We start from the raw sequence: 21,808 nt of genomic DNA, 5'->3' as shown, positions 1-21,808 counted from the left end.
GGGCAAGCTAAGCCCAATTTTTGAAAATGTAAATTATCTTCAGGTTTGCCCTTTTCAGCAATGCAATAAATACATTGCTGTATAGTATAGGGAAGGCAACAGGCCAAATTTTTTCTGTGAGAAGGGACTTGAAATGTAGGAGCAGAATGCCTTTAAAAAACAACAACAAAAAAAACCACTCTATTGACACACAAGCATTAGGAAGCAAGCATCATGAAACCCCTCTTCCTTTCCCCCTCCCCCTGGAAGTTCATATTTCAGTTTGCTCCCAAAAGCTCACAAGTCTGAGCCAGACAGAAATTCACAGAGGCTGCGGCAGTCCCACAGAGGCCACTCAGAGGAGGGACAGAAATGGAACAATCAAGCCCAGTCCTCGCCCCTCTCAGCCTGCCAGGCTGCACAGGTCCACAGGGTGACTCTTGCCTGGCCCTTGACTCCATTTCCCTGCCTCCTTTCCTTTCCCTCCCCTCAATCCCAACTCTCTGGAGTCAACCGTGAGGCCATCCAGTCATACGTTGTCCATCAGATGTGTTTACTTTTTCCGTGACAGCCGACACATCTGGAGCACATATTCAGGTTATTCCAGTGCCACTAGACACATTCCACAAGATCATTTCAGCGGTTGTTATGGCGATCTTCTTCCCTCCAGTGATTTTCAAGTTGCATGACAGAAATAGCTTGAGCTAACCGGGGGGACAAAAGTCAACGGGATCAGGAGGGGCTTCTTTCACAGAATGAACTAATTAGTGACCCTGCTTTCTTCACAGGGCAATGAGCATATGGTTTAATAAAGTGAGTCTGTGACACTTTTTTTTTTTTTTTTTCCTTGTCTGTAGGCAGAGCTGTCACTGGCTGAAAACTTTCCTGTTTTTACTGGTGGGACCGTAGTCTGCTGTCTTTCAACAGAGTTTACTTCACAAGTAGAAAATGTTTGCTCCTGAGAGTTTAACTTCAGAACTTTTCCTTGGCTACAGACTGCCTAAGTGTAGCAGGTCCTTTAGCTTAAAGAGACAGAGCTCTCTTCACACTGGGGCTGTCAGTAGCCATGTGCAGCTTTATGCTAGGCTAGGAATTCCAATTCTCTCCTTTGTGCGTCTCTGCTCCTGAGCATTTGCGTGGGCTTAGGGGCGGGTAGGTGCTTACTGGTAAAGCCATAGCATTGAGGAATTTCTTGTTGAGTACAGCTAGTGTAGTACGTGAACTATTAAAAGTCATCCCTGTTTTACGCCTCTTGTTTATATTAGTTGTGAGCTCTACAGTCTTACATTTCAGCTTTCTTAGAAGAATTTCAAAATTTTTGCACTTATTACAGTTTATATTTTGTTTACATTAGCAGTTTTACTGTGGATTAAAGCAGAGCACTGGATGCTATTTTTAAATTATATTTTGTTAATAAAGAATTCCAAGTTTACTTTGATCTCATTTTTCTAATGTGATACAAACTGCATTTTTTTGGTGTATTTACAGAACATTGTTGCCATAGCTCAGTTCCATTATGATGAAATTTCTGTTAGATTTCACACTTGATTAGTAAGCAGTAAAACACCAAATAAAATATGTGGATTACTGTAAATTATCTAAGATCATGATCGGAGTTATAAATACTTACATGTTGCCATAAATTTAGAAAGCCATCCTTAAACATACTTGCTGTTGTTAAGCCTTTGCAGTAGTAGCAGTATTAACAAACAACAAGGCCTGTGAAAGCAGCAGCATTCTCACCATAAAGCACCATTTTTCCATCGTTAGCATGTTGGGAGTCCATTGTACTTCTAAATCTTGTATTGGTGTCAGATTAATTCATGAGTTCTGAGCATAACTACATGCAGAAAGAGTGTGTGCATTTATAATTGCATGCACTATTTTGAAATCCCATGGTGCTATATTCAAAGTGAAAATTAGAGAGGTAAAGGTTTTGTTTAATTATTTGGAGGCTGTCTAATTGCTTTTAAATTAGGGAAATATGACAGACAGTGACATACAGAAGGAAAGGGAAGAAAATAAAACAGAACCTTGATTATAAAGCAAATGATTTTCTCCTTTCTTCATTAGTACTGGAGATGGTTTTTCCCCATCTTACACATTCCATTTGCATGGTTACTGTTGAGACTGGTCACCAAGACTGCTTGAAATACCTGCCCTCAGGAGGGCTCTAAGGGACACAGAAAGGTCACATAATTAGACCTGATTTTAATTCATAGAGACCTGTTTGTCACTGCCTCTTTATGTTTCTGCTAGTTACATGTTATTAACTGGAGTGAATTCTAGGACCTAAATTAGATACTTAAGTATGTAATATGCAGCACTGAACTCAAGTTAGAATGCTGAGGATAGTTATAAAATTATGTTTCCCTCACCAGATGTAACTTTGCAGTAATTAAATCTAATGAAATTTAAGTATTGTAGTCACTGTTTTGGTAGCTATTTCCAAGTCCTATTGGTAATATCACTTAAATCATGGTAATTAATGCCAGTTATCTGGGAAATTTAATAAACAGAAATAAGGTGCTATACTAACCCTTATTTAAGAAAAAAAAATAAATTAAACAATTACACTACCATCAGGCTTTCTCTATTTTCATTCCTGTCAGGGATATTTTGTTATAATTATGTCATCACTGGAAGCTTTTTTTTTCCTTTCCTCCAAGTGATATAATCTTTTTCTTCATATTTAGACTTAAGTTTTTCATCTGCATTTCACTGCTTTCTTTGGAACATACTTCTAATGTTGGTTTTAATGTCAGGTTGTTCAGCTGCTGACTTCTCTGGAAGTTGGTGAGAAGAGGATGCTGATTTAGAAACAGTCCCCTCCACCCCCCACCCTCCCACCCTTGAATATCTAGAAAAATGGCTTTTGTTGCAATTTGCCTATGTGCAAATTTGAACACTCCTCTGCAGTCTGTTAACTAGGAGAAACTGTATGGAAGTCTGCCCTTTTAGCACAGTATGCAACGTTTGTACTATGAGGCTGGAACTTGAGAGTGCTTTTGTACTAGGAACAGATTATCATCATCAGAATTGAACCCCAGTCTTGGATTTCATTCCCATGTCAAGCAGCAGTTTTATTAAGACAACAGAAAGCAGCAAGCAGCTTAATAGCATCAGGCAGATACTGTAATTGTGTTGTACAGATGGCTTGCATGTAACATCTAAATAAATAGTGGGTTCAGACTGGTAGTGATAAAGCCAGCTATGATGGTTTTCCCAGTTGTGAAATGTTTGTGTAAAGAATGACCTTTTTTGTTTTTGTTCTAGCCTGACAGCTGAAGATGCTTTTAAAACCTTCTAGTCACTTAGAGTGAAGCTATACAACTCTGGTTTGGTAGCTTTAAAAGGCAGATCATATCCATCACTGAAATAGCAAGTCTCAGGGTTATGAGAGAAGATTGGGGATAGGAGATGAGAGCTGCTCAGTCCAGTTTACATTTGTCACTAGTGACTAGCTTTTAAAAAATGTATTAGCTGTGCATGGTGGTAAGTAAGTTCCAGCTGCAGGGGATTACTGCTCTGAGTGGGTCGGGGAGCTTGGAATGCATTCAGTTCCATCAGGGGATTTGTGTCCCTCGTCATTAGCCTTAACATTACTAAAGCACTAAAGATTAAGAACAGACCAGTGTCACCTGCTCAAAACTTTGGAAAACTCGCCAAAGCCATTATAAACAAAGCAAAACAAAAAGTAAAGAAAAAAAAATCCCCAAAAGAGTTCATAATAAAAAAATCCCAAAGAGAGTTCTCACACTTTGGTGAAGACAGTATACAGCATAACATTTTGGAGAAGGAAGAATATCCCTTATAAGTCTTCTAATACCAACTAAAAGATTATGAAAGTGACATGAAGGAAACAAAAGAAAATATCTAGATTTTGGCAAAACACAAGGTATCTGTGGATAAATTATTCTCCCTACTTAATGTGTCATAATACTAATTTACACCACAAACACCTCCACAAATACCTTCCTGTTAATGAACATTTTTGTGGGGAGTTTCAAAATCAAGATATGCTGCAATTTTAAGGAAGTATTTCCAAGGGCTTTAGTCTCACAGGTTACGAGTGAAGAGTTTTACTGTGTTTTTTCAGGATACTTTTTTTTTTTTTTTTTTTTTTTTTCAATAGTAACGCAAGTGAGCACCACAGAGCTTTACTTTTTTCAGGGATTTTGAAATTCAGTTTACATGCCAGCAAGCAGTTTAGTGGCAGGAAGTCTTTCCTAGTAGTGCAGTCATGAACTGGTAAACTAGAAGCATCTGTAAAAATTTAGAGGGAGTATCAGCTTTCTCAAAGCTCCAGCCCAAGACTAATGAGGTGCAAATGATAGCGCTGCATAACCCTTCTCCACCCCAATTGTGGAATGAGATATTGCGACAGAAAGAAATAAAGAAATGAGACAAAGATTTCAAAACTTACAGTGCCCTGAAACAAGTACAGGGTTTTCAGAAGACTTTCAGATGGTTGAGGTGGGACAACCTGCATATTTTGCTAGGAAGAAATTCATACCTCCTTCCTCAACCGCAGACATATTTCCATGGCACCAAATACTGACAGATGGAGGTTGTGGAGCACTAATTATTTCTTTTTTTTCTGCATGTGTGTGAAATTTTACCTGTTGATGCAATTGTTATTATTAGCAATTGCTCTGCTAAGAAATAAACTTCTGCAAATCCGCATCTTTGATGGATCCTGTCCTCTGCTCCCATTGCAGAAAGAGAAGAAGGGGGTAGAAATACAATTTATTTGAAGGAATACATCTGGGGTGTGATCTGCTGTATCTTAACACCAGATGGCAGGTTTAGGCTGACAACTAAAACCTAGTTTAGCCTGGTCAAATGGCATCTTAATCTCTAACTTTCTCTGACCATACAAGAGAGGGACTACTGTAAAATCACAGCAATTATTTGCACTCGGACTAAGAAGTCCTCCTCCATTTAATACTCTCTCAGAGTTTACTAATTTTCTATGGTTCTCACCTCTTCAGTGTTTATAGGAAAGATTGCTTCTCCTTGGCAACACCTAAAACGTTATTGTGAGGCTCATACCTTCTTCCAAGTATGTGTTGTGGGGGCAGAGGTGTGGTGCCTTTAAGTGGCTGATTCTTGTCATAACAGGTATGGCATTAGCCCTGCTGAGTAGTGACTAGAAGTGACAGCATTGCGTTTGAGGTGCCTGGAGGGCACTCAGTCATCACTCCTACATAGCAATGTGCGTTTGAAAGCACTGTATACAGTTGCTTGCCAGTGTGGAGCATGCTCGGTAAAAGCTAAGAAGACAGAGGTTTGATTCTTGTATTCTTTTATTCACCATATTCACAGAAGAAACTCCTAGAAAATCAAGAGCAGATCAGAGCTGTATGCTGTTTGTTCTCCTCTTGTGTGTATGCACATGTTCGCCCCCCCCCCCCCCCCCCCCCCCCCCCCCCCCCGAGCCACCACTCTTTCATTTGGGCACGTAAGTGCACATCTCTCAACTTCAGGCCACCCAGGACCTAAAATCTTTATCCAGCCCTTCCCTTCCCTTCCCTTCCCTTCCCTTCCCTTCCCTTCCCTTCCCTTCCCTTCCCTTCCCTTCCCTTCCCTTCCCTTCCCTTCCCTTCCCTTCCCTTCCCTTCCCTTCCCTTCCCTTCCCTTCCCTTCCCTTCCCTTCCCTTCCCTTCCCTTCCCTTCCCTTCCCTTCCCTTCCCTCCCCTTCCCTCCCCTTCCCTCCCCTTCCCTCCCCTTCCCTTCCCTTTCTCCTCTCCCTAGCTCCTGCATGTTCCCAAATTTATTTTCACCTTACCTTGTAAAACAGGGTGTTTTTGTTCTTTTAACTGTGTTTTGTTTTTGTCTTTGTTTTTGTTTTTTCTTTGTTTGTTTTTTCCCCGTCAATTATTTACAACAAAGCATGTAAAATGGAAAACAAAAATATGTCCAGTAAGGTGTTAGAGAATGAGTGTTCTTGATTAATAAGTTTATTGCTGAACAACATGGGCTTCTGAAATGTTTTACCTGAAAAGGAGTATATTGAGTTCTTATTCCTGTTAGTTCACTAAAAGCATAATAGGGTAGATCAGGATAAAAATACCATGGAATAGCATATTTTATGTGGAAGTTGTGTGTTATAGTATTACGTTTTTATCAAGCATGAGATTTTTATTACATATTTTTTAGCCTCTATTTTTGTAATATGTCTTAGTAACATCAATCACCCTCTAAACTAGCCTTGGGCAATTTTCTTGTAAAATTCTTAATGGATTGCTTTTTTAAGGATTTGAAGTTAAGTAATTTTAGAAATCCACTACTGCATATATGGGTTATGGGTATGCTGCTACAAGTTTGCCAATATTTTGATATTATATATACATTAATGTGTTGTTAATGATTTATTTCCAGATGTAGTAATGCAGAACTGAGGAGGGAGAGAGAAAATACCTGCCCTCTAATACTAAGAGAAAATCTGCAGGCTTTAAGTTGTTAAAATAGTTTTAAAAGTGCTAATTAAGCTGTAAGTTTGGTGGGGGGCAGTCAGACTAGGCTGATTGTTAGAAATTTGCATTTGTGAAAAACATGTGTCTCTCTCTCTATGAGTTCCAAGTGAAGTGCCTCAGTACAGATTCCTAAGCTGACTTTGGCAATGTTAAACACACTTTTTTGGTAGAAGAAAAATGTTTAATGTTGACTTAAGTGTTGGAAACAGTGGACATGTTCTTCACTAGTAAGCATAATTTTTGATGCTTCCTCCATTTTTTTTACTCCTTCTCGAAATGCTATTTGATGTAAAGGGAAGAGATCTCTGTCATTTATGTTTATACATGCCAATAGGAGCCTTCATTGTTATCAGAAAGTCTCCTGTGCATTTTCATGATGAGAGATTCATGAATTGAGTCTGAGTGATTCTGACGTTCTAAGGATTCTTGATGAGTCTCTTCAGGGTTTTTGGAGGCCTACAGCTGGCATGCAAACACCTTTTTAACTGTGATGCCGTTTTTCAGTATATTAAAACAAACAAACAAACCTGATGGCTGAAATGTGGGAGGTTTTGAGAATAATGATCTCTGCAAAACGAATTACTTGTGTGTGTAAAAACTGAGTTCTGACTGGATTCATAGACAATAATACTATCAGGAGTAGAGAAATTTCATTTCAGAAGCAGCATAGATTAGGTGGTGGATTGTTTAGAGATCACAGGCATGAATGAAGAGGTCTTTTAAGCCAAAAAGCTAAGTGTTTTTTAGAATTAATTCATTTTAATACAATGGGCCTAGTCTGCAGAATCAACCTGTGCTAATTTGACTCAGTGTGTTGTGCAGATGAAGTAACAGCTGGAAAATTCAGATTTAAATCGGAATTCTAACTTTTAAACTCTGCAGATCTGGCTGGTCCTCACTGTGAGTTTCATTCAGACTTCTTTCAGTGGTTAGTAATGAGCAACTACACAGGTTGCTTTTTTGATAAATACTAATGTGCATATTTTAGGGGGAAAATTAATGAGAATTCTTATACCTGAGGAAAAAATTGTCTGTAATTTATCAGAAAATCTGATCGTAGCATCTCTAAATGTGCCAGAATACCATTCTGTACAGGGATGCTGTTGAGAATATTGCTTATAGGGGTAGCTGAAGACTGGGCATTAGGCTTGACTAAGTTTAAAGGCTTACATAAACAGGCTCTGAAAACAAGCAAGGGCAGATCATGCAGAATACTGCAGAATGTCAGGGTGTCACAAAGGTGGGGAAATGTACTGGTTCTAGGGAAGTTTCAAAGACTCCTTGGAATAAAGTACATCCTATCTGTATAGTGTTATGATACAAGAAACTTCAGGTTACACACACACACACACACACACACACACACAAAGAATGAAATATCTTGAGGATTTTTAGAACTGTTTAAAAAAACATGAATCTCTTTTACTCGACAGTTCATTTTCCTTTCAGTAAATGCAGTCTAAAGTAATATTTGGTCAGTTTTCTCAAATGACATCCACTTGCAATTTTTTAAAATAAAATATATTTTCAACGCATTTATATTATCTGTATTTATTTTCTTCGACTTTGGTACCCTCTTATACTTTCAAGTCTTCCATTTTGATTCCTTACTGCAAGATAGGGGAACAGGAAGACCTGTGGTTTATTCTGGAAATAAAACCAATGCTGCTGAATAATTGTAAGGAAGTGCTAGTGTGCATTGCAGAATCTTGCATATACTTTCTTTGAAGGCTAATCATGTCTCTGTGCATATGTGTATGCTTTGCTGAACTGAGTCCACTCACACACTCTGCCTTTATAGCCTCATGCAGATTAAGTAATGCGAAGCAGAAAAACTGTATTCTTAGATAATCTAGAAAAGGGTTAATCAAAATCGACAACTGCTAAAAGGAATCCTTAACTGTAGTGCCTAGCCATTGTTCAGGCATACAGTACAAATGTGTTCTGCCTAAGTTAGCCAGAACAATATCTCCAGCTTGTGATTAGGCTCAACTCCAACCTTCACCTCAGGCTAAATTTATGCAGTTATATTATTGTTTGTCAGGTAATTAAAGGAAAAAGAAGTATCAACCTAAAGTAATTAAAAAAAAAAAAAAGTGTAAATAAATATATGTTCCAACTGAGCAAGGAGAAAGTTGTCAAAAGCTTAAGTAGCAGGCAAACATTTGGGGCTAAGATTTGCATATGAATTCATGAATGCCAAGCCACATTCTTCCTACAGAAGCATCTATCTAGCTTGAAGATGCAGTGAATTTCCTGCTACTTATAAGTTATGGTGCCTTTAAGGGAAACAGGATCACTGGAGCACAAAGCAGATGGAGAAAGACCTGGGACATGAATTAGAACCTGTCACATGTCAACCTGTGTTGCTTACTAGCATGCTATATAGGTGGCTGACTGGGAACTTTTTTGTAGCTCAGAGTGCCTTAGGAAGGGTCCTATTCTGAATGTGAAGGACTTTTTTTCATAGCATCTGCCTGGTTGGGATATGCTCCTCTTGTAGCTAGGAGGTATGCAGCAGAGTTACAGTCGCTAATATACCTTGAACTCTCTTGTTCTTGTTGCCCAGAGAAGCTGTGGATGCCCCATCCCTGGAAGTGTTCAAGGCCAGGTTGGATGAGGCTTTGGGCAACCTAGTCTGGTGGGTGGGTGCAGGGGGTTGGAACTGGATATACTGTAAAGTCCCTTTCAACCCAAAACATTCTGTGATTCTAAGGTTCTCATGCCAGGTGAAGTCATCGTTTGTTACATTTTCAGTCACTGTGTTATCATGGGTAGGATTAAGAAAACTGAAGATATGTTATATGATGACATATAATTTCTGGGGAAGCTACTGTTTACAAACATTGTTGCATGATTAGTTATTCACAGGACCCCAAATACAGTGCGGTGTATATCAGGATATGAGGAATGGCTGTCAGTTACCTGTACAAATGATGCATAACTGGGGTCTACAGGGACCTTGAATGTACTAATGTGTTTAGCTTAACTAATACAGATAGAAACAACTATCATAAATCATTTTTTAAAAGAGTTGGAGGGAAAACAGTAAGAAAGATTGGCTGTACTTGTTTAGTTTTATGACCATTGGTCAAGAATGGCTAGGTTCATTTTATTGACTGGTTCAGCTACAGCTAGGTTTTACGTTGTGTTTAAAAGAGAATTCACAAGTATTTTGAAGCCACATGCAGTCTTTTTTTTTTTTTTTTTCTTTCTCTGTATGTTAATACTAGAATTCTCTAGAAGCAGACTTGGCATTTCATAATTCTTTTCCCATCAATGACAAATCTTTAGTAATAGAGGGTTCTGGAACCTTTGAGCTACCTGTCTCTGTTCCCCTTACACCTTTTTAATACACTGATGTATACAAGAGTGGTTAGGCATCAGAACAGGTTGCCCAGGGAGGTCGTGGAGTTACCATCCCTGGGGATATTTAAGGAAAGGTTGGACCTGGTGCTTAGGGACATGGTTTAGTGGGTGATATTGGTGGTAGGGGGATGGTTGGACCAGCTGATCCTGGAGATCTTTTCCAGCCTGAATGATTCTATGATTCTATAATATGCAGACATTACCTGAAGTATTACATTTTTTTTTCTTTTTTTTTTTTTTTTCCCTTTTATATTCTAAGCTCTAAATTTACTATTCCCTTTTTGCTCCTCTTTAGCTCAGCAATGGCAACAGAATGTAATGATGCCCTTCAGCCTATTTGTTTCTGTGGTTTATGTTTTGCCAGGTTTTCTCAGTCTTTGGCTTGTCTGTAAGACTTCTTACCAGCCTCTCATCTAAGTATTAGAAAATACAGGACTGCTCAGCCATTGATAGAAGTTACCTAGATATACTGATAGAAATTAGATAGATTAGATTAGATAGATTAGATTAACACATGTATGTTAATGCATATTTCTCTATGGGCTGTGGATCCTATGTTAATATACTAATATCCCCATCATGGATTTAAGAGGCCTGCTTCTCTTTATTGTACTAATAAGATATTTATGGGTAGGGAGCTGTGCATCACAGTGCACAGTTAACTGATCTTTAGCCTCTGGAGAGACAACTTTAAAACCTCTGAAGTCAAAATGAAAACAGGCTTACAGCTATGATCCAAGTCCTGCTTTGTGCCCTCCTACAAAACACATTGGCCATGCAGTTCTGGCAATTTCTGTTCATGTAAAGTCTGAGAACAAAACCAGAACTGATGTGCCCATGGAGATGCTAATATAGCTGACTGCCAGATACTTTTGATAAAATAATTACTGTGATTCTGGCCCTTTCCCTAAACATGAAAACTCCTTGTAAAGTAGTATGGACTTTAAGATCTTGTACAGCCTCTGTTCTACATCGTATTCAGAATTACACTGACCATTATGAATGTAGCTTTACAAATGGTAAGTTATAGAAGGTTTGAAGCTGTTACGGACTTTTTCAAAGCTCTACCCATATAAAACTTGCAGAAGTAGATTACTGCATGAAGCTCTTGAGGACAGAGGTATCCAGTGAGGAATACCTACCTTAGTTTTGTGAATGCTTAGCACTCAGTACTGTAAAGTGTTACAGCATGAACGGTTTAAAACTCATACCTTCTAAGATGTATAAAATTCTATTACCTCCACACACAGGCAAACTGTTCCAGGAGGGTTAGGTAACTCAATGGAGGGCATTTAGTTCATTCATCCAATTCTGTTATGGAAGTAACACAGTCCTTCTAATTGCATTACTTCTGTCAACACCAAACCTGAAGTTTGGCAAATAAAAATCAAGCAATTCAAGTGAATCAAGAAACATTCACCAAACTCTCCTTTTATGTATAGGTAAAGTGACATGTCATTTTAGAATGGTTGTATGAATTGGCTGCTGCTACCTCATGCTTATTCTACCGCATATTGCTGAAATGCGTTCTTTCTTTGCTGAGATGTATGTGTATTTGAAAGATGTAAAAAGACTTGATGTTGAAAAAGACAGGTAATCACCATCAATGTTCATACCAAGTCTAATGTTGTGATCTCTCATATTACATAATTCAATGGTATTAGAAACAAAAGTTCAGTTATAGTATTCACAGAGACCATGCTGGATAATTGAGTTTGCATGTGTAAATAAGTTGTGAGGCATACTTGTAGTTTTCTTTTTGGTATTTATATACACGTACATCCAGATGGTGGGTGAATATAAATACCCTACTGTGGAATAGTGTAGCATGTTCTCTGATTCATCAGTATTTGCAGAGCATGTATGTACACCATGATTGCATCTGTAGAGACCAGAATGTCTCATATCTTGTGTTTTTTTTTCAGTCCCATGGATATGAGATGAAGCAATTTTCAGTAGTGGTGTTCCTGCAACTAAATCGGTTTTGTTTGTTTATTTTAGATGTTATCTTACTTTTTCTTCTTCAGAATATATTTATTTTTGTCTGAGGTTTCCCATCTCGAAGACTGCCCTTCTTGTGACAGACACTTCTTTTCACAGAAAGGGCTCATCCATCATTGGATTTCCTAGCCCTGTGCCTTCATTTGCAGGGGAATGAAGCCACACAGTGTGAAAGGATTATGCAAGTCACCTCATCTCAGTCACTTATGAGAAAAATAATCAGTTCTCCATCTTACATGGAAATTCTGGAGGGACTTTGGAAGGCCTTTGCTTCAAGTCCTGACAAGGCAAGAAGTAATCTCAATAAAATGCTATTCACATTACACAGAATATCCAGTGCCTGGTCCTGAAAATCTGGCATCAGAAATCAATTCCGATGATGAAATTTTTAAGCTTAGTCAAGGATTCCTGACATACATTCTTCTAGAGTCTGCCATTCAGCTGTCAAAAAATGAGTTTATCATTCACATCCAAGCTCTTTTTGTCAGCTTTCTCTTGTTTCTCAAACACATTTTACACAGTATGATTCCCTCAGAAAGAGGAAATGTAACCATTAGCACTGTTCATCAGAATGAATTTTCGTGAACATACTCAAATGAGCCTCCAAACAGACTTTTGCAAATGATGCTGGAAAAAAATGTTTAACGCCTCGTCCTATCTTCTCTTTTCTTTCTTGTCATCTTTTTGGGACTGGGCTATCAGACATTCTACAGACCTTCACAAACAGTCCATAGGAGTGTTATACAGTACCTCTCCAGTTTACAATATTGTTGTACTCCAACCCCCCTTCTTACACTCATCCTTCTTACACATCATCCCCCTTCAGACACTCATCAAATAAGGATTCTCAAATTAATTATTTAGGAAAATAGTGACCAATGAAAATAGTTTCAAATTGGAGGAAATTTGCTTTATAGAACCTATTTCTGGGAACCAGGGCAAACTATGAGAGATCCATCTGTTCTGGGTTTAAAAGGACTGAACTCCAGAATTAAAGTTCAGATTGAAGATACTCCAGCAAGGAAATGCATTTATAATGTTTTGTTGTTTGTTTTTGCCTGCAAAATTCTTTCTTACATGCCTTTCTTTGCCTTGGGTCTCTGCCACTTCTGATACCAATTCTTCCTGCTGGACCTCTTTATGATGATGATCCTGAAGACATTCATAGCTCACTTTTGGGAAAAAAGAAAAAACAAAAAAAAAAGAATTGCCTTCAGGCCATATCTATGACACTGGCTAATAAAACAGCTTACTGAAAACTGTGCTGGAATTTTCTATTGCTCAGGATGAACTGTTGATTCTTATTAGCTCTGACCAAGCTAGTGGAGTGACTCAGGCTACCTTGATTGACCTGGTCACCCAGGATATTGAGAAGATATTTAGTGGCTTTTTTTTGCCTCAGTCTTCATTGGCAAGAGCTCCAGCCACATAGCCTGGGCACCAGAAGGCAAAGGCAGGGACTGTGAGAATGAAGAGCCACCTGCTGTGGTAGAAGATCAGGTTCAAGGCCTGCTAAAGAACCTGAAGACACACAGGTCCATGAGGCCTGATGAGATACATCCACAGGTCCTGAGGGAAGCGGTGGATATAGTTGCTGATCCACTATCCATCATATTTCAGAAGCTGTGGCAGTCCAGTGAAGTTTCCACTGACTGTAAGAGGGGAAACATAATCTTCATTTTTAAAAAGGGCAGAAATGAAGACCCCAGCAACTGCAGGCCAGTCTCACCTCTGTGCTTAGCAAGATTGTGGAGCCGATCCTTGTGGAAACTATGCTAAGGCAAACGGCAAATAAGGAGGTGACTGGTGGCAGCCAACATTGCTTCACTAAAGGCAGATTGTGCCTGTCAAATCTCATATGAGAGCATTACAATATTGGTGGATAGGGTAAGAACAACTGATGTCATCTGTATGGACTTGTGCAAATCATTTGACACTGTCCCCCATTACATCCTTGTCTCTAAATTGGAGAGACGTGGATTTGATGGATGGACCACTTGGTGGGTAAGGAATTGGCTGGATGGTCACACAAGAATTGTGGTCAATGGCTCAATGTCCAGGTGGAGATCAGTGATGAGTGGTGTTCCTCAGGGATTATTACTGGGACCAACACTGTTTAACACCTTTGTTGGTGATGTGTACAGTGGGATTGAGTGCACCCTCATCAAGTTTGCCAATGACACTAAGCTGTGTGGTACAGTTGACATGCTAGAGGGAAAGGATGCCATCCAGAGGGACCTGGACAGGCTTCATAGGTGGGCCTGTGTGAACCTCATAAGGTTCGACAAGGCCTAGTACAAGGTCCTGCATCTGGGCCTAAGCAATGGGGCAATCCCATGCACAAATACAGGCTGGGTGGAGAATGGATTAAAAGCAGTACTGATGAGAAGGACCTGGGGGTGTTGGCTGATGAGAAGCTCAACATGAGCCGGCAATGTGCACTTGCAGCTCAGAAAGCCAACTGTATCCTGGGTTACATCAAAAGCAGCATGGCCAGCAGGGCGAGAGGTGATTCTTCCCTTCTACTCTGCTCTCATGAGACCCCACCTGCAGTGCTGTATTCAGCTCTGGGGCCCCCAGCACAAGAAGGACATGGACCTCTTATAACAAATCCAGAGGAGGCCACAAAGATGATCATGGGGTTGGAACACCTCTGCTATGGGAGGTGAGGGAGTTGATGTTGTTCAGCATGGAGAAGGCTCTGGGGAGACCTTTTAGCCGTCTTCCAGTATCTAAAAGGGGCCTACAAGAAAGCAGAAGGACTCTTTGTTATGAAGTGTATTGATAGGACAAGGAATAATGGTTTTAAACTAAAAGAGGGAGATTTAGATTAGATATTCAGAAGAAATTCTTTACTGTGAAGGTGGTGAGGCAGTGGAACAGGTTGCCCAGAGAAGCTGTGGAAGCCCCATTCCTGGAGGTGCTCAAGGCCAGGTTGGATGGGGCTTTGGGCAACCTGATCTAGTGGGAGGTGTCCCTGCCCATGGCAGGGGGTTGGAAATAGATGATCTTTAAGCTCCCTTCCAACCCAAAGCATTCTGTGATTCTATTATTTTCTTGAAAATGAATGTGTTTGGTCATACTTGGCTGTATGATATCCTGCCTAATATGCAGCCTAATACAATACTGCGTGTTCATTTAGTGTGGATAACGTTTTAATACTCCTGACTGACACCGCAATGGTTATGTTGGTCATTATCCCACAGCATGATGACTCCCTGTGTAAGTGCACAGCAAAATCTACGCAGGTAGAAAAGCTTATCTTTTCCTTCATTCTTGATTTCCAGATTGGATAGTAAAGAATAGAGATCTGCTCTTTCAATGGACATCTCGGAAACAAAAGCTTAATTTACATTCCATTGCCTTGAGAGGCCAGAGCAGGCGTATACCTGTAACCAGCCTTTAGCTTACATAGTAAGGCCAAGACTATCTTGCTTTATATTAACAAGATGATATGAGATCCACTCCTTCCTGTGGGGAAGCAGATGGTTTATGGAACTGATGTTTCCAAGAACATCCATGTGCCTTTTGTCTCTCTGGACCCTGTAACTAATTCCCAAATGGATTTACCTGTTTCAAGACACAGCAGATCACAAATGGGAAAAGAAGGATGATGCCCTCTTTGCTGCTTTCCAGGACAGAGGATAGCCTGAGGTCTGCTTCTTTCCTTCAGATGTCAACAAGAAATGCCAGTGCTTCTGCTCCAAGATTCTTGTGGGGAAAGATATTTAAACACAGCCTCCCTGACTCATCTCTTGCTAACAATGCTCCCCAAGGTGAGGCAAGAAATAACATGATTGATCCTTCTGACTCCAGCTTGACTGAGGCAGTACTAACTGCAGCACCCTGCCTTTGTTCCTACTGTGTTTCACAGTGAACTCTCATGGGTTTATCTCCCAAACCTCACATGCTTCCACATCATACTATGAACATGCAGTGGCTTCCAAGCTTTAAATCTCATCTTCAACCAGTGATATTTTCATCAAGAGCAGAAAGAACACCAAGAATAGCAGAAACAGCAGTGTGAACCGTATTTTTTACATGAATTGCTGCAAAGATACCTCCCTCAAATCTTCATTACCTATGTGATTCTGGATTATTCTTTAATCTTAAAAGGTTTTAACCTAAAATCATTTTAGGTGCATCTTCAGCTATCTCCAGTGTGCATCCATGTCTGGTAGGCATTTAATTTATAATTGTATTTTTTATTTTTTAAATATTAGTTATTTGATTGATTAAAAGTGATTAGAAAGCGTCTTTTAGGTTAGAAGTGCCCTGCTTCCCAGTGTTTGTGGACTCCTGGTGGGTAACTTTTGATGAAAATTTAGTCTTCTGGTAGATTATAACTATGGCTAAAGTGACAGGAGATCAAGGTCCTAATATCTGTCCACCTCCTGCCTTCCATTTCTTCTCTCTGACTTCAGATATCTCTATGTTTCCATCCCCAGGTCAAGCAATTTTGTTTGCCTCAGTGTTGATTACCTTCATTCCTGAGGTTTTTAGAGATGCTAACTGGAGTTCTGACAATGCTTTCACTGCCTATTCATTATTGCAGAAGTATCTTGACATCATGATTTCTTGAGTATTCCAGTCTAAATTCAACTGATTTTTTTTTTTTTTAAGTTTGGTGGCAAATGCTGTGCACCAGCAGACATTTTTATGAGGAAGGTTAGTTAGTTGTAGGTGCATTTCTTTGAGATAGATGTTTATAGTGTGAGTATACTAGCTGATTCTGCTTCCTTATATTTGGTCCTATGTTAGTGCAGGATGTCACATAGCCAACAATAGCCAACTGTTATCTTCTAAGAGAGGAGATGTAACTTCAGGTGACTCATGTTAACTTTATCAGCAGAAAGAATCAACAACATGGCCTTTCTGAAGACAAAACCAAATTTGTCTTAGTAATACCTCAGAAGAACTCTTCCTGCCCCACACTTTGAGTGCTGCTTTGTTGAGGCATCTGTTACTATAACCTTTCTGAGACTGTCAGCTTCAGAAACCCCACAAATGTTTCTGAGACTCCAAGAGAGGAGTGGTAGGAAGATGAGCTCTGGCTGCAGATGCAGATGCCCTCTCAAAGAAGAATAACTAAATTTAAGCTGCCTTCTTTCCGTCTGAGGAAATCTCTCAGTGTAACTGTTCATAGCATAAAAAGAAAACAAGAAGTACCATGAATTTGTAAAGCATTTTGTGCATGTAATTCCTTTATTTTTCCTTTCTCTGAACTTCTAGTTCTCCTTTTCCTGTCTGCTAAAACCAGCTACCTTTAGTATTTATCCATAACACAACATTTTGAACAACTTTCGAATCTACAAACAGCACAAAAGTCTCTGCTATGTTATAAGAATAACATTTTTATTGAAATCACTCTACTGAAATCAATGGAAACTATTTACTGAGACCGGTCAGATTGGGATTTCATGAATAATATGTCTCTAAACAGTTGACACTTTTCTTTGTCCTTAAATATAATTATACATTTCTGTATTTGTGTATGCATCATATATGTTACATAAATATGAGAGGAAACACACATACAGCTGTCACATGATGCATTTTCATTTCCTTTGAGACCTGACTGTATGCTGAATACCATTATCCCTCTGAATGCCTTAGGACTTAAAGTTAATATGCAGTGAGAAGGCACTAGTATGTCCCTGTGGACCTATGTCGTTTACATTGGTAATTCACTGTACGAGTACAAATGATCCAATGCTGAGTGACTCCCAACTTTCTTCTGGGTGTGGTGCTTGACAGATTGTTAAATTTCATATTGGAAATCTTTTAGTAGGCTTCTTTCTACAATATTCTTTACAAATTGCCTTGTTTGTCATTTGACTGAAGTGTTGTCATCATCCCTGTCTGAGATTTCTTTTATTCTTTTTTCTTGGTGGGGAACAGAGAGGGACAAATGAAAGACAAAGGATGAGAATACATGATTAAATAAATGTCTTCTCATCCTCACATTGTTAAATTTCCTAGAATCTAAGTTGTATATGTTGATGTTTACATTTAATGATTAGAAAACTTAAGTTTTTTACAGTATCAGAGGAGAAGGTTAGAATTTCATGACTACTTCTAAATCTTTTTTCCTAAAACCAGTGTTTTTTATTTCTATTTGTATAGTATAATGAATAAAACACTTAGTTCTTGCCTTCCCGTAGGAGTTAAAGGTAGTACATGAAACAAGAAATGAAGAGAAGAAACAAGTGGGACCAGAAAACACAGTGTGCAGTCCATTGATCCGTGTCACCACACACTCTTGTTCCTAGCATATATTGCATAATCAGAAGAGACGAGACAAACCAAATCCTTTTAGTCCATGGAGGTTACAGTGTCCCAGATGCAGTGCCAAGTGTCATTTTATGAATGCAGGTTGCTGTGTTGAGGAGATGCAGCCATGCGTTATGCCGAAGTCACCTAAAAAGTATGCAAGAAGTCTTGGAAGTCCATGATGATGCATTTTTCAATTTTTCAATTTTGCTTGGTTTTCTTTTTGCTTGCTTTTCTCACACACGCTCTCTATCTCTCTCACACACGCAAACACAAAAGCATATAGACTGTCTGAGAGGGAGTGAGGCAATCATTATGTAACTTCAATTTTCATACACATGGAACTTTAAAATAGCAAATTGTTATCTGTACCATTGTTACCATCAGGTAAGTAAGCCTTGCAGCCTGTGCGCATTTACATGTCATTGCTTTTATTTTACATGTGGATAAACAGAAACACAAAACAAAATGATTTGACCAATATCCTGTAGCATATCAATTGAGATTTATGGTCTTTGTACCCAATTGATTATCTTAGCCACTGGATGTACATCCTCCCTACTAACTTTTACATGGCAAATTACAGTTGAGCAATTATATAGAGATTTTTCTTCAAAAAGATATATCATTATTAATAATTTGTTGCATGCTTTTTACCCCAAAGATATCCCAAAATTAGAAAAATATGTGGTTTTTTTTTATATGTGTGCATGACATATTACGAAAAGCAGTAACTTATTAAGTGAAATATAAAAAGCAGATTAACAGCATAAAGTAACAGACTCCATATAGTAAGACACTGTAGAGCAGACTGGGAAAGCAAGCAGTACTCAGCCATCTAGATGAAACAGCAGTGCAAGTTCTATCAGTGCTGAGTTTATACAAACTTTTATTTTGGTTGGAATACATAAGTCAATACCAAAGTTTCAAGAAAAAACTGTCAGCTAAAAGGATGTGTTATTCATTAAAAGTATTTAGTCCTTATGGAAAATTTTCTACTCACAGATCTCAAGGCATCTTTTAAAAGAGAGTGCAGTATGAGAGATGAGTGAAGCCTCTGAACATCTGTATATTAGTGTATTCCTTTGATGATGTTGTAATAATTCACAAGTTATTTAATACTCAGGATTTGTGGTTTCCTTCTATTTCAAGCACTTTTTATTTTTCAGTTCTGTCATATAAAGCAGTTTCCTTTAGGGACAGCGGGAGAAGGGAGAATGTACATTGTTTACATGATTACTGCTCTATGTTATGACGTTCATCTTCAGTCACAAGGTTGAACAAGATAGTACCACACATGGGTTACACCTTACTCCTTACTTAAGAAGATGAATTTTATAACACCACTCAGACATGATGAGGGCTCTGCGTGAGGGGGTTAATGTTACTCTGTTAACATTTAGTTGCTATGTTAGTCTTAGTTCTTAGTTACTAGCAAATGAGCAGAGAAAGGAAACCAAGCAAACCAGTAAGATTTACTCACGATGGCCTCATTTTTCCAGTTTTAATCAATGTCTTCATTTGTCATGGGATACTATTGTTTATTCTGTTTAAACTAAAAAGGAGGCACAGTCTGAACTTCGTCATAGTTTCAGCATAATGCAGGTTCAAAAGGAATACTTGTGTTTCTAAACTGTTCAAATTCTTCTGCTTATTGTATGCAGACACACTGATGTGACTCTTACAGTGCATCTCAAATTTACTTGATGGGCAGCATTGTTCTCTTTTTGTTCCTAGAGACTGTTTTGCATCATATTGATGCAAAATGGATCATATCTCATCCTCTGTTTGAATAGTTTACAAAGAATCCCAGAATTGTTTCTAAGTTGTATTTCCAGGACAGGTGTATGAGGTTAATAGGTTCCATGCCAGGCTAGTACTACCTGATTTTTAGGAGGTGCAATATTAGGAAATTTATAATCTATCTCTAAAACCATGTAGGCTGTGGCTGCTTTTATCAGATGGAATGTTCTTACTGCTTGTCCCAGGGTAGTACTTTTGGAAGTGGGTGGCAGGATGTTCATGTCAGTGGGCCCTTGCTTCTGTACCTTGCTTTGGATGGAGATCTGTAAGACCCAAGTTTAGCAACATTTAAAATGCCATGCAAAAATGTGTGTGTTAATGAAGGTATTCTAAGGTTTAGAAGTTACTTTGAGCATGGTCTGATTTTGTAGTTGAAACTGGCCACAGAATTAGATTATCTGCATTAATATTTCGTGCTAGCTGAACAGGCACACCTAGTATCTTGTAACTAAGTGAACTATTGACAATTAACTCTTTCGAAGAGGCAGACAGTTCTAGTATCTGAAGTGAAATACTGACTATGAGGAAATCATTTCAATCATCCCTTCCATATGTTTAGTATCACTTTACGTATATGGTTTAGTAGTATGCTGGTGGAAAAATATGGAAAGTTAATTTAGGGTTTTTGTTCTCTTCTTGGAATCTTTCTCCAGAAAAATCTCACAACAGTTTTGCTAACTAAATATAAAAATATGTGCATTTATCAGACTCCTGTTATGGACTGCTGTAGCAATTCTTGCGCACTTGTGCTGCATACTAGAGAAAAAAGAATATATGGTTAGTTGAAATGGCAGGGAGTATCTGTAAATCAGGTTAAATGTATTTTTCCAAATTAGAATTTGTCTGGGACTTGAGGTACAGTGACTTCCGCTGTTGAGAGGGGAAAAAAAAAATCCAAAACAAATCAAGTCCAGTAATATGGGCTTTCTGATAATCCATCTTCTCCTTTCCTCCATCCCATCTGTTCCCGGTATGCCCGCTGTCCTTTATGTCTCCTCGTGCAAGGGTTAATCTTTGTGTTTAGTACCTGAGTGTAAGCTGCTGGTATGGGTGTGTTGACCCATCCTATAGTTCTGGGCTTTGGAACTCTCTTGGATTATTTCCCAGCTGGTTGTGTCCTTGTGGGAGAATTGAGTGAGGAAAATGCACTGTTCAGTTTACGGTGACATTCCTGCAAAGTGGCTGAGTTAAACTGTGTAAAGTTAAACCATATGGCAAACTGCAACCTAAACTCCAATTGCACAAAATGGTAAAACGTTAGAGCACTTTCAAATCTGGATTAAAATTGCTTTTCAGCATTTGTTTTTTTGTGAGATGGAGATGGTAAAAATGACATACCGCTAGATTCTCTGAGCATTGACATTAAAAAATATGTTCTCAAAGCAGCACACTAATTTCTAAAAGTTCCTGTATTTTAAAATATACACGGAACTGTTAATTCATGGTTGGTGTTCTTTGCCTGTACTCACCAAGGTGGCATGTACGAAGGAAAACTAGGTAAATTCTTTCATTGTTTCACATGATGTGAAAAATAACTGAATGTATGAGAGAGCCTTATGAAATACAAAATACAAATATTATGAACTGTAAAATGCTAAATCCCAAAGTTTAGCAGAACTTTAACATACCATATCTGCAGGAAGGTATGTCTTCACTAGCATTTTGGGCAGCCTGATGCTACTCCAGAATCTGTACAGAATTTTTAGTTGTATACATGTCAATTGGAAATCTGTATAACCCAGACGCTGTGAATGAAACGTATTTGACAGTCTTTCCAAAAGCAGCAGCCACTAGTAGATCTGCAGTAAACCATCCAAAACAAACTGTCACTAAAAACAGCAGTAGGCCACCACATAACAACCACAAGAATTAATTTAACAATTGCAGTGGTTACGGCCTTGTAC

General features: G+C 38.7%; 1 protein-coding gene across 4 annotated transcripts in view; it reads left to right on the top strand.

The window, feature by feature from the left end:
- BNC2 (basonuclin zinc finger protein 2) overlaps positions 1-21,808 on the top strand; it is a 348,609-nt gene that overhangs the window by 24,029 nt on the left and 302,772 nt on the right. The gene's annotated exons all lie outside the window — the stretch shown is intronic.

Source organism: Aythya marila (genome assembly GCF_965140915.1).
Source record: "Aythya marila genome assembly, chromosome: Z".
In the NCBI taxonomy this organism is placed as follows: domain Eukaryota; kingdom Metazoa; phylum Chordata; class Aves; order Anseriformes; family Anatidae; genus Aythya; species Aythya marila.
This window is presented reverse-complemented; position numbering and strand designations above follow the sequence as displayed.